Consider the following 12,335-nt stretch of genomic DNA (forward strand, 5'->3'; position numbering starts at 1 on the left):
ATGATTTTCCATTCGTAGGTAGAGAATTTACATGAATAATACTGCACACTCGCTTGTATTCATAAATGTGTGTACCTTTTATTACAGAAAACCTCTTGGCAAATATTTGATCTACGTTTTTCGTTTCGTTTTTGTTTGCCCTTCTCTATCCCCTCCATTTTTTATATCCCATTCATTCATTTCATTTTTTGGCGCTTTTGTTTGATGTGCCACTTGTCGTCCAAAAGAATCTTGGGTTTTTGTCTTCCTTATTGCGTCGATTAGAAAATGTTGCCTCACTCTTTTGCGTTCTTCAAAAATTGTTTGCAGCGGGTATTTACACATTTTTGGTAAAAGCCCATAATTGCGATAAACTGGCGACCGATAAGGGAGCCAAATTGTGCCCATAAATGGATCGTAAAATGTGTAACTCATACGAATATTTATGATTTTATTGACGCCAGTTAACGTTTAAAGACCTATGAATAATTATAAAAATTATTTATAATTTTTCTAATACTATTGTATTGTTTAAGTGGCACATGTGGCAAAGAAATTTAACCATCTTAAAAGGTAAAAACATGATTTCCTTTTGTAAGGATATCGAAGTATAATTGCAAAGTAAATTGCTATCAGCCATATTCATATTTTCTTAACACCTTTTTTAGTTTAATTGTTTACCATTCGTTTTTATTTCTAGAACCATAAAGATAGAATTCACAGGGTATTTTTTTCACAACAGGATGTTGTTCACACACAGCAGAACCACGCCATGTCCTCATAAAAAAATCTTTTTCAGTCACACAATCAACTTATTCTTTTTCTCCTGTCACACAACAACAACAACAAAAAGAAATGCCAGAACAACAACTAACACGCTAAAAGACACCCACATGGATACAGGGCAAATGTGTTTATGTATCTTGTATCTTAATGTGCACATCTTGTTGTTGGCCATATACGTTCGCTCAAATTGCCAAGGCTATGAGCGCACACAAACTCGCAGCTACAACAAAAACATGGCCCGGACCATCGACGTGATTTGCATTTATATGTGGAAATACGTGCGTTTGTATCTGTAGGCTGTAGATGTATCTGTATCTGCGTAGATGAGCGCAGGATTCGTTTTATATTTTATGGAAATCGATTACAGTTCGATATTGTCAAAGTCCAGAATGGGCAAATTGTTCAATGAGCTGCCAAAACATCGGCGAATGCAAAGCGAAAAAGCCATATTGTTACTCGCTTGAATTAACAGATCAAACTAAATTAAACTGATCAAAGAGGTGCAGATAAAATAATAAACTTAAACTGAAATTATAAACTGTAATTATATAATAAAAATTGCGAACCGGATTCTCATTAAATCGCACATAATTCGAATATATCCGCTGCTTATTTCGCTTTTTATATCTAATAAAGTTCGCATAAATCGTCGAATATGTACACAGCCACGCCCCCTGCCTTCACTGGTCTGCCACGCCCACTCATTACAGTTTATTAGCCATGCAGCTGGGGCAAATTACGCAATTTGCTGTTGTTTAAATTTTGTGAAAATTGTAAATGCCTTTGCCTTGCGGCCTTTTTTTGCGTTTAATTAAGTCTCGCAGTTCTTGGGCGCCCCCCTTTCCCAACCCTCTGTCCCGCCCACCCCCTTGTCCACCAACTAATTAGCCTAGGCTGCTCTGATTGATTACAGTTACCTAACTGTTGCTCCAACTGCCACGCCCTTCTGGGCGTTCTTCTGGGCCTCGACTAGGTTTCCGCGAGCCGGATTCTCCCAACGCGCTCCGTTAAGATTCTATTAACGTATTTCTGTTTTATGATTGCTCTTCGGCCATTGGCAACAGCAAACGGGTTTTCAATCACCGCTCACGAAGCCCAGGAAAAAAATCTTCAGTAGCAGCAGCAGACTGCCCCCTCCTCCCCAGTTTTCCACTCTTCAAAGAACACGGAAGCCCTGTCGGAGCTTTTATTAAATTTCTTTGAGAGACGCTACTCTTTGCCAGTCAACTTGGCCACTATCTTTGCATCTATCAATCGGCGGAGCTTCTTGATCGATCCGTTCCATTGATTGATTGATTGCTGGATGAATTGCGACTGTTTGTCGCCAAAGTCTCGTGCGGAAATTGCCTTGAGCCCTGCATAAGTAACACTAAGCTACAAGATTGCTAAAAATAAATAACACTGCATAATATTTCCAGTTAGGTATTAATGGAAATCCTCTACTTACATATCTGCTCTAAAGTATAAATTACTTAAGAGTGCGTAAAAAATATCACATACATATAATGAGCTAAATTTTTTGCAACTTCACAGATTTTTCAACCTTGAAGTCCAGTGTTGATGAGCTTCTTTTGTTGTACTCTTTTCTTAAGCGTTTGGTGTGCGAAATATTTTTGACAAATGGCGCTCAGCTTATAAAGTATTTAAGCCAATTTTTCTCCGCCATCACTCTTTTAGCAACGTTTTTTTTTTAGGTCGTCGCATTAAAAATTAATTATTGATTTCCCATGTTTTGAGGTAGCGTCGTTATCCTCACAGGGGAACCAACTTTGGTTTGGCACAGATAAAAAAAAATGCTTAGGAAATGAGATATTGAAGAGCAGTCGACAGACACACCCAAAAACAAATTCCTCACTTTCATTTTGTCCATTGATTTCTATTTGATTTCCATTTCATTTAATTTCTTTGAGCATTTTTTTTTCTGTTTTGGCCATTTCAGTTTGGGGAAGGTTCACTTTGTAGCATTTAATTTTATTTTATTTTGTTTAAACGTCGGCGCTTTCTAAAGAAAAGTTTATGCGCCGGAAAAATCACGGCCAGACTTACATAACTGAAAGTTTAAGTATTACTTTTCTACTAATTCCGCACTTTGCTGTTGTTTTTTCCCTTGCACATTTCTTGGCCATTTCGCTCTTTGTTTTATGCCTTATTCCAGGGCTCTTGGCCAACAGCAATTAGCGTAATTTAGTTGCATTTAAGATGCGGAAATAATAAAGTTTTTTCCCGCTGCGTCGCTTTTTTTGCAAAAGAAAGGCAGTTCCGATTGAAGAAATTTATTGTTTATGGTTTTTATTTCGCTTGCTTTTTGCACTGGATTTATTCGAGGGGAACTTTATTGTAATTTTCATTCATAATTCATAATCTTTAGCCACTTGACAGATTAAATCGTTGTGTGTTCTGGCCCGTTTGAATCGCTGAAAATTTCATTTTAATTTGATTGCAGAAATTATTACAAATTAACTGGATTTTGCTTGCAGCTAAACTTTAATTGAATTCACAGATGAGAAAGTTCTAGCGCAACTTTCTTCATAATTCAACTTTCTTCTTTGTTAATCCCCGTGCTCATAATGCCATCCCCCCTCGCCCTTCCCCGCCGACGATCCAGCCCTGTATTTGTTCAACTTTGGCACGTTCTTGGCTTCTACTCTTACTATTTTTGTTGGCCAAAACTTATTTATTGCAGCGCCAACACCTCCTCCCGCATCCCACAACCCACAATAAGCCCATGAATGTCGTGCCAAGGCTCAGCTAAGACAAAAAAAAAAGAAAATGCCAACGAAAATGTTGATTTACCACAATTGCAGGCGATTTTGCTTTCCTCCCTCGAATGGGCAGCCATAAACTTTGGCTTTTGTTTCGGTTTTAGCCATGGTAATGACAATTTGATTTGACTATGATTACCTTAATAATTTCACAAATCAACCGAAGGGCTTCGAGCCATCAAATGTGGAGGCACTAAAATACATTTTCTGGTAATTGGGTATTTTATCTTAGTTATATGGAATTTTATGTCCCTTTAGGAATTTAATTATTACCCTACTAGTCTTAACATATGTTTTAACTATACATATTTAATTGTTCTGCTGCAGCAAATTCAAAACCCACTGAAAACGACATCAAAGTAAAAAATGAATTATTTCAGCATAAATTCAGCAGCATGGTCGAAATTAGCATAAAATCGCTGGAAGAGAAGACTTCGTTAAACAGTCTTGTTTGCACAAGTATCACATTTCCACACCCACTTATATGGAATCTGGATTCCCCCCCCCCCCCCCCTTTCTTGGCAATGAACCGATAATATCGACTTGCACCAGTTGGCCTTGACTCTTTTTAGCCGCAGAGGAAACGCCCGTGGCAGATTATTGCAAAACTTGCGCTGAATTATCAAGCGAAACTCCCCCGCAGAACAAACAATTATACAATTTGGGAACGAAATAAAAATATAATATATGACTGGGGAATATTGATAGGGATTTCCTTGGAGCAGCCGCTTATCTGTACCCCCACAGAATGGAAGCCCCAACTTGGCTCAGCAAAATTTACTTGAAGTGAATGAGTGAATCATTGTCGCAAATACTTTTAAAGCAAATTCAGCATGAACTACAAATGGCTTTATCTGCTTCTGAATTATTTATGTTCTTCATTATGATTTGCTAAAAATATCTCTCATATTCTGGCAGCAAAATTTAAGTAGTTTTTATTAGCACGAATCACTATAGAAGTCTTGCAATTAATTTTTCTGCTTTCAATATGACCATGCTCTGTAAAATACGGCCAAAAATAGGTTATTTTTGATAAAAGCCTAGAATATGTGATTAAAATCTAGTTCCTTCTACTGCATTTTAAATGCGAATACCAAATATCAATAGTAATCACAAAACATTCATCTGAATTATTCAAGAGGCATACTTTCCACTTCGAATATCACACACCTGATTCACGCCCCTAATGCGACCCGAAAAAAAAAGCTTTGCATATTGCATTTTTAGGACATGTGTCCCTAGCATCGTATCTATAATATGTGGGGCACATTTAGTGCTCGTACGTGTAGTTTTATCCTTGTGCCGGATTGATTTTCCTCGCCGACTTTCCCACAGCCCATCCGCTGCCGATGTGCCGCATTGTGGTGGCAGATTCTTTTTTTACACGCCCATGCTTTTATTGATTTTTTTTTTTTTTTGCTTCTACTCACTTTTTTTTTTCCTTGTGGTAAAGCAAAAGGAAAATCGCATTTTTTGCGTTCGATATTTTCTTTTCCCATTTTTAATTGCATTATGCAGTGAAATCACTGGGCGACAAAAAAAAAAGAAGGGCGGGGAGCCAGAGTTAATTTCATTTGCGAGTGTGGACAGGATGCAGGCGAAATCGGAGTCTTGGGCTCGGCTACGTCCATTGGATCCCATTGTTCGGCCGTCAAAAGTTCCAACTTGGCTTTCAACTGATTTTCCGGGAGGGGGGTCAAATGCACCGTAATGCGATTGGCTTTGCCCAAACATTTCCGTTCATTGCATTGCCTGAATGTGGTTCAAGGATTTGTAGCATCTATCTGGAGAAAAGCTATGGAAATTGGCTAATTTTGTGCACGAAAATGAAGTTACTTGATTGAAAGGACTTAAGTCATACGTCAAAGTAATCGAAATAAATTAGATTGATATATTAGAAAAATTGTAATGTAAGAAAAGTATAAGTTCGAAGCAGCTTCCTCATAAGTTAATTTATGTGTAAACTTTATTTTAAATTTTCTTTGCAGTTTTCTTCCGATTTCCTTTACACTTTTTCCATTTCCCATTTATCTGGTTGGCCATAAATCTGCGTTGGGATCATTAATTTGGACCCGCTTAAGGGCTTTCGCCCGGGAACTTCATCTCTGTGCCACAATCCGTTGCACGTGTCCCACTTTGCCCCCTCCCAGTTGATTCCCTTTATCACCTTCCCTTATCAGTGCAGCGACAGACAGAGAAAATGGGGCGAAAAGGAGGCAGTGAAAATAGGTAGAATGTGCCAACTATTAAGTTTTCCCAGCTTAGCAAAAGGCACTTTGAGGGATTTTTCCATGGAGCAGGTTGGAGCGGCGCGCAGGGTAGAAGTGGAAATGGTGGGCACATAAAAATGCTAATCATTTGCTCATTAAATCCGCATCATCCGCTGTCGACGTCGCTGCTAGTGTTAATGAGAGGATACCAGCCGGAGAAAATACGGAAAAAGTCCGAGATAGATAGCAAGCGATGTGTACTTGTACTTCGTGGCCCGGGCATTTCGCACAGCTGTTCTGGGAGCCTCAAAAGTTCAACGAGATTTTGGCACAAGCCAAATGAATAACAAAACAAAAGCGAACGAAAGCAGCAGCCAAAGAAGCAGAAGAAATAAAGTACGGCCAGAAATGAAGAAGAACAGAAGTTGTGCGAAGGGCAAGTGAGGGACAATACAGTGAACACCAATGTCAGTGGACGAATATTAGGGAATGATATGAAATGTTTTATGAAAACCATCAAAAGATAATGCTCTTCTAATAAATTTTGATTAATTTAAAAATATACTTCTTTGTTGTTGAGTCAATTTTGTTTTCATTCTGAACAAAGGAAAATCGATTTTAAAGCTTACAATTGTATACCTAAATTGGTTATTAATCACATTTCAACTGACTTTTATGCCCTAAACTGCAGGATATTATTTACTTTGAAGCTTGGGGAATTGTAAAAATAAAACAGCTGACTTTGTCAGCCCCCACTGTAGCCAATTCGTTGGGGAAAATCCGCCCAAAACACCCGCTCCTTCCCTTGCGCACACTTCTTAACGGCCTGTGAAGCATTGGGCCTGTAACTGGGAAACGGGAGCTGGGAAATGGGGCTGGATATGGTTGAGGTCCTTTTGTGGGGGAACGCAAACAGGCCGCAGGGATACATAAAGCAGAAGGAGGTGGGCCCAAAAGGCGGGAAATCGGGCTGGGGTGATGCCAAATCATCTGTTTTCAATCGATTTTCCCTGTGTTTGTTGTTCTTTTTTTTTTCTTACACCATTGTAAGCTTTTGTTACGCTCTTTACACGGAGAAATATCAAAATCTTAAATATTTAAGAACCAAGTTCAATAGGAAGATTATATTTATAGAAATGCACATCGTTTTGATACAGTAAAAAAGGCGAAAAATAAAAGAAAAATTGCGGCAGTCATAGCCTCCAATTCAGCTCTTAAATTTTCCTTTGGCAAAATAAATCTATAAGAAATACCTCTACGCCCACACCGAGCTCCCCTTCTACTATCTACCTCCTCGTATCTGTGGCTACCCCTCGAAACTTAATTGACCCCAAAAATTGCTTTAAATTTGTTAAACTTCAACGGCAGCCAACCAATCTGAGATCTACGCCTACGGGTCTGTAGAGAGATTACTTTGGAGCGAGGGAGCCGAAGAAATCGAACGAAGCATTTTTGCTCATTAAATAAATCAGAAATTGCCTGGGCCTCTTGGAGTTTGCCCATAAAAGTCGAATTTCTCGACTTGGAGCGTTTCGAATGAATCGAATGCTCGAAATTTATGCAAATTGGGCGAAATGTTGGTCAAAATGTTGAGCAAAAATGTCACTTTTTGCCGGCCACGACGATTTCGGATTTCTTTTGATTTATCACTGCAAATTGTCAACTCTTTTAATAAATATGACACAAAGTAAGGAAATTAAGTAAGATCACGCAAACAGTTAACAGTGGGAGCTGCAAGTATTCGGTTAGAGTATGGAAGCATGAGATCACGTCTTAAATTCAACGTGTGACATTAAAACATTCAGAATATTTACATTTTGAAATTATTCTGACTGAGAGAAATCTGTTCTACTATAAATGAGCATGAGAAATCTTTGGAACATTAATATTTATATTATTTTGGCATTAACTAGTGGTATAAATCTTTCAATGTAAATTTATACCTTTTTCAAGAACAAATTATATGGGAATGTTCTATAAAAAAATTATGTCAAATGCACTGAATATTAACATTCTTCTAAAGATTTTTAAAGCTCTTCTTAAAACTCCTATATTTATGTTTATTTTCTTGGTAACTGTAGGCGCAGCACAAGATATCTGATCTTTTGGCAAAATTAAGTCGCATCCACATTAAGTAACCGAGACAAAAAGGCAGCCGCTGACCCAACTCTTGGATCTCAGATAGTTCTCTTCTCGCTGATCTACGTGATATATGTAGGTACATATAAACATATATGTACATACATCTTTGCCCCTTTCATGCCGCCTGCAAATCAACGAAAAAGTTTAAAACAAACCGAGTTACGTGCCACAAGCGAACAACTATCAGATAAAACATGATCATAACAGCACATATAAAATTTTAACTATTTTCGTGGCGGGCCAGTCTGAAATTTTATTGTTACGCTTGTGTAACAACAACAACAACAACAAAATCAGCAGCCGCAGCAAATACAACCAAAAGCAATAAGCCACAACAAGAACCAGTCACGTTATGAACAAATGAGTAAAGTGGAACAAAAACAACCAAGATAAATGCAATTGGTGGGCCAAAAAGGGGGAAGCAGGCAGACAGCCCCTCCAAAAAAAGGAGTGCAATTTCCAAATCACTCGCACAAAAAACGAAATTTATGAATGCCTCTTCATGAGCAGAACCCCTCGAGTGAAGGTCAATATAATGGTGGGTCCATAAAAAGGTGCGATTAAAGAAAGAGTCAGCCAAATGGTAAACGTGCTGCCAGTCCGAATTTATTTCGAATGAGTGTGTGCAACACGAAAAGACAGTAACTGTCATAGAACAGAAGTAAAAGTCATTTAAGTTGAAGAAAAGCTGCTTCATAATAACTGTCGTAGGTCTTAACGATTTACTTGACCAGTTGCAGTGACAAATGCAATAATTCAATATAGTGATGTCACCTTTTTATTGTTACATTTATCTAAACCACAAATACCTTTCAATACCATTTTAGTACATTTTTAACTCTTTTTTGCTTACAGTGCGTCTTATTTGTAAAATTCTATTAAATTAGATTTTCATTCAAGAGTTTCGTGACTTATATAACGAACTCCCTTGCAAGGGTAACGCACCTCACTAAATCGTCGTTTTCACAACCTGCTGACCATGCCATGTGAGTGGGGGGAGGGGGGGTCCCAATTAACGGTGATCAAGGGTAAGGGTTAACTGCTAGCCCGACTTTGGTGCTGCCAATTTGCGAGGGTGTCCATGGGTAAAGGTCAAATGGGGGACTATTAAAAGGTGTTTGCTGCTCAACGCCACTTTGGCACTCGAGGGTTTTTACTTTAATTTAGTTAATTTTCCGGCCAATCAATCGCCGTGTACTGACCTTTTTTCCGCTGGCTGCAGTTTTCCGAAATTCGTTCAGTTTCGGCGCAATTTGTTTACTTTTGCAGTTTATCGGTGTGTGTTGTTGTTTTCTCCGGGAGTTTTTCGTTCAGTTTTTGTGCTCTTATTTTGGGTTGGGTAATTTTGGGGCCGAAAAAGGACGAGTTCTCGGGATTGCTCTCTCCCTTCCTTTCTCTCTCACTCTCTCTCTCACTTTTCGCTCCTTGCGCGCGCGCTCTCGCAAATTGATTTTCACTTTTGGCGATTGTCAAAAAAGACGGCAACAGAAAAATAATAATAAATCGAACGGCGCAGGAATTTTCACTTGTGCCACTTTTTGCGGCCTCCGTTTATTTCTCAGATATTACTCTTTTTTTTTTTGTACTTTTTCACCTTTTATATTTTGTGTGTTTGCAGGGAAACGGGTTTCGTGGATTTTTTTTTTCGGTTTTGGGGAAACAAGAAATTCCTACTGCGTTTTTTCCTCTCTTTTTCGTTTTCCTTACGTACGCCTTTTTCCTACCGACTTGTGCGTTTTTTTTCCTTTGCCGAGATGCTCACACACACTGGCAGACTCCCACACACAGGCACGTACGCACACACACAAACACACACGCACCGGCCAAACAACAAAAATTCTTTCGCTGTCTTTGATTTTTGTTTCTTTTCGTTTTCGGCTTTGATTTTTGCTACTGCAGAGGCGAACCGGTTTTTGTTTTTATTATTTGTATTTTTCTACTTGTTTTTGCACTTCACATCGATCGGTTTCTCGTATCGGTTGATTCGTTAGCTGCAGTTTCTAATAATCCCTGCGATTATTTTCAATTTTTATTTGGGCGAATTCGGTGCACCGTTATTTTGCACGCAGACACCGTCGACTGTCTCGCTCCTTCTCGCTCGCACTCCTCTTGAGCCTGGACGAAAAAATCGCGCACAAAATCGTTTTGTGAAAAATATTCGAAAATTCGTTAGTATCAGTGTTGGTTTTTTCCCGGCGACTTTAACGGTTACCGATGTGCTTTAAGCATTATTTCTTTGACGGATCACGCGAAAACACATGCTGCACGAATCGCGGTTGAAAAAGCAATAACAAAAATCGTTGGAGAGCGCCCTAGAGATGGCAAATGTTCGATTACAGCCCGATATCGTTGGGCTTACAGCTCTAGTTGGAGAGAGCGAGTTCGAATTCGAAGAAAGAGCGCATTCTGTTAACCGGTTGTTCCGAGAGGTTTGAGGCAGCACTTAGTTCTGATTGGAGTTCAACCAAAATGGTTTTTAATTTCACGTTCGTTTTTTATTTTGCATTATGCCACTAGGCATAACGGCAGACCCATGAGTACTGAAATAAAACAGAACATTTGAAACTTTGACTAAAATGTTCATTGGACAGACATTCTAATCAGAACATAGCGCAGACTCCAACACGATATGTAACATATAGTTCGAAAAGTCGACCGTTAGCCGCTATTCGAAATTTATGGTTCCGGCTGTTGTGGCTATTTGCTCCTCTTAACAGCAGCTTAACATTTTTGGCTAACATTCGAGTTTTGTTTTCGTCATTAGTTGAGAAACATCAAAAGCGTAGGAAAATCAAACGCCTCCGCAGAGCCCCTCCCCCTTCAATTTCCCCTCGAGCACCTTGACTATTTTCTTGCACAAGTTCTGGGTCACTTGGGTATTTTTCCAGCATTTCTTAAGGTTTTTTCGCCGATTTCTTTTCTTTTGGCTCTTCTGGCGCTCGAATCGTTTTTCATTTTCCTGACCCAAAGTGGGTGGTTGGGAGGTAGTGTGGGGGGCCACGTGCGGCTGATCCATAGGCTCTGTTGTTGTTGTTGTTGTTGCTTCGGGGAGCGACAGCTTTTCTTTGCCGGTCCATTGTTCCCAATTTCCTCGTTTGCTGTTTTTGTTATCCAAGGGTTATTTCCAAAGGCGCCTTAAGTTGTGGTTTTGTTTTTATTGCGAAAAACCTGAAAGTCCAAGTGTTTTTTGCCCACTTTTATTGGTCCACAACGATTTGAAACTTGCTAATTGGCTACTTAAAATATGCAAATTATGACCATTTTAAGATACATAAGTAAAACTTGTACCTAAATGTACTATTTTTTTAAATCATTACATAAATTCTTTGTTTTCGAAACTAAACATATTCTTTTTTATTATATCTGCATTTACATTTGTAAAGATATTACATTTCTCCACTTTTCCCCATAAAATTTCGAACTCCTTTCCAGAAATAATCTCACATATGAAGTTTATGTAATTTCACCCCGTTTTAAGCTCAAACCCATCACTCATTTGGCTTTCCTCGATATACCCAATTGACTTGATTTATGCAAAACTCCTCCGCTTTGCGAAAAACGAACATTTTCAAAAATAAACGTGAGCCAAAAATGATGACGACCCCAGAGGTCAGTTTTAGTGCCACCACTCCTATGATGAAGAGAAGCAGGGGCTTCGAATGGAAAATTAGGCAGCCGAAAAATGCAATTTCACTGATGCTACCGAGTTTTTCCTGTAATATCAACGTGAGTTAAATTCCACTTTTCAACAATTTTCTTGCATTTTTATACGGTTGATTTTTCACGAAATTAAAATAAAATCCAGAATTGATTTAGGAAACCCTGTCGAATTCAATGAGTTCTTTATGGATCTACAACTTGTTAAAATCCGCCCACTTTTTCATTTTCATTTTTAGGTGCGTGCCAGCTTTACAGTTTGAGAGCCACATGCTGACACAGTTATTAGATGTTTCCAGTCAGTTGGCATTTATGAGCCATCTATTCCGTTGCAACGTGTGCTTCTGGTGCAACATGCAGTATCCACGACACGCCCCCCACACCTCTTCTCTACGCCCACCGCTTTCATAACTGAAAAATGCTTTAATACCTACACAGTACATAAGAAAAGTCACATGATATTTGTTATAACGATTTTTATATTTTTCATATTTATTAAGAAAAGTACATGCTGTATATACATTATAATTATAATTATTTCACAAGTTCAAGTATAAAACTCCCAGTTTATAAAAGTATAATATTTTAAACTAAAATTAGATATTTCATTAATTATAAATCAGCTTAACCCAATTACAATCCATTTTTGAATTCGAAGTATACTTTTTCTTTCTGTGTAAAAACAATGGGTGGCAAAGCGGGAGCCGACGAACTTACGATAAATAACAATCAACACGGATGGTATATCAAAGGGGCATCAGGGGGCAAATAGTGGGGCTAAGTAAAATCCAGCTGCAAG

General features: G+C 38.6%; 1 protein-coding gene across 4 annotated transcripts in view; it reads right to left on the reverse strand.

The window, feature by feature from the left end:
• LOC6609084 (SH3 and multiple ankyrin repeat domains protein 1) overlaps window positions 1–9,710 on the reverse strand; it is a 62,684-nt gene extending 52,974 nt beyond the window's left edge. For 3 of the 4 annotated variants that reach the window (XM_032714802.1, XM_032714804.1, XM_032714801.1), the window contains exon 1: window positions 9,082–9,710. The gene's annotated coding sequence lies outside the window, so the exon portion shown is untranslated. The remainder of the gene's footprint in view (window positions 1–9,081) is intronic. The other variant, XM_032714805.1, reaches the window with a different exon arrangement.
• Window positions 9,711–12,335: the final 2,625 nt, after the last annotated feature.

This window comes from Drosophila sechellia, chromosome 2R, assembly GCF_004382195.2.
Source record: "Drosophila sechellia strain sech25 chromosome 2R, ASM438219v1, whole genome shotgun sequence".
In the NCBI taxonomy this organism is placed as follows: domain Eukaryota; kingdom Metazoa; phylum Arthropoda; class Insecta; order Diptera; family Drosophilidae; genus Drosophila; species Drosophila sechellia.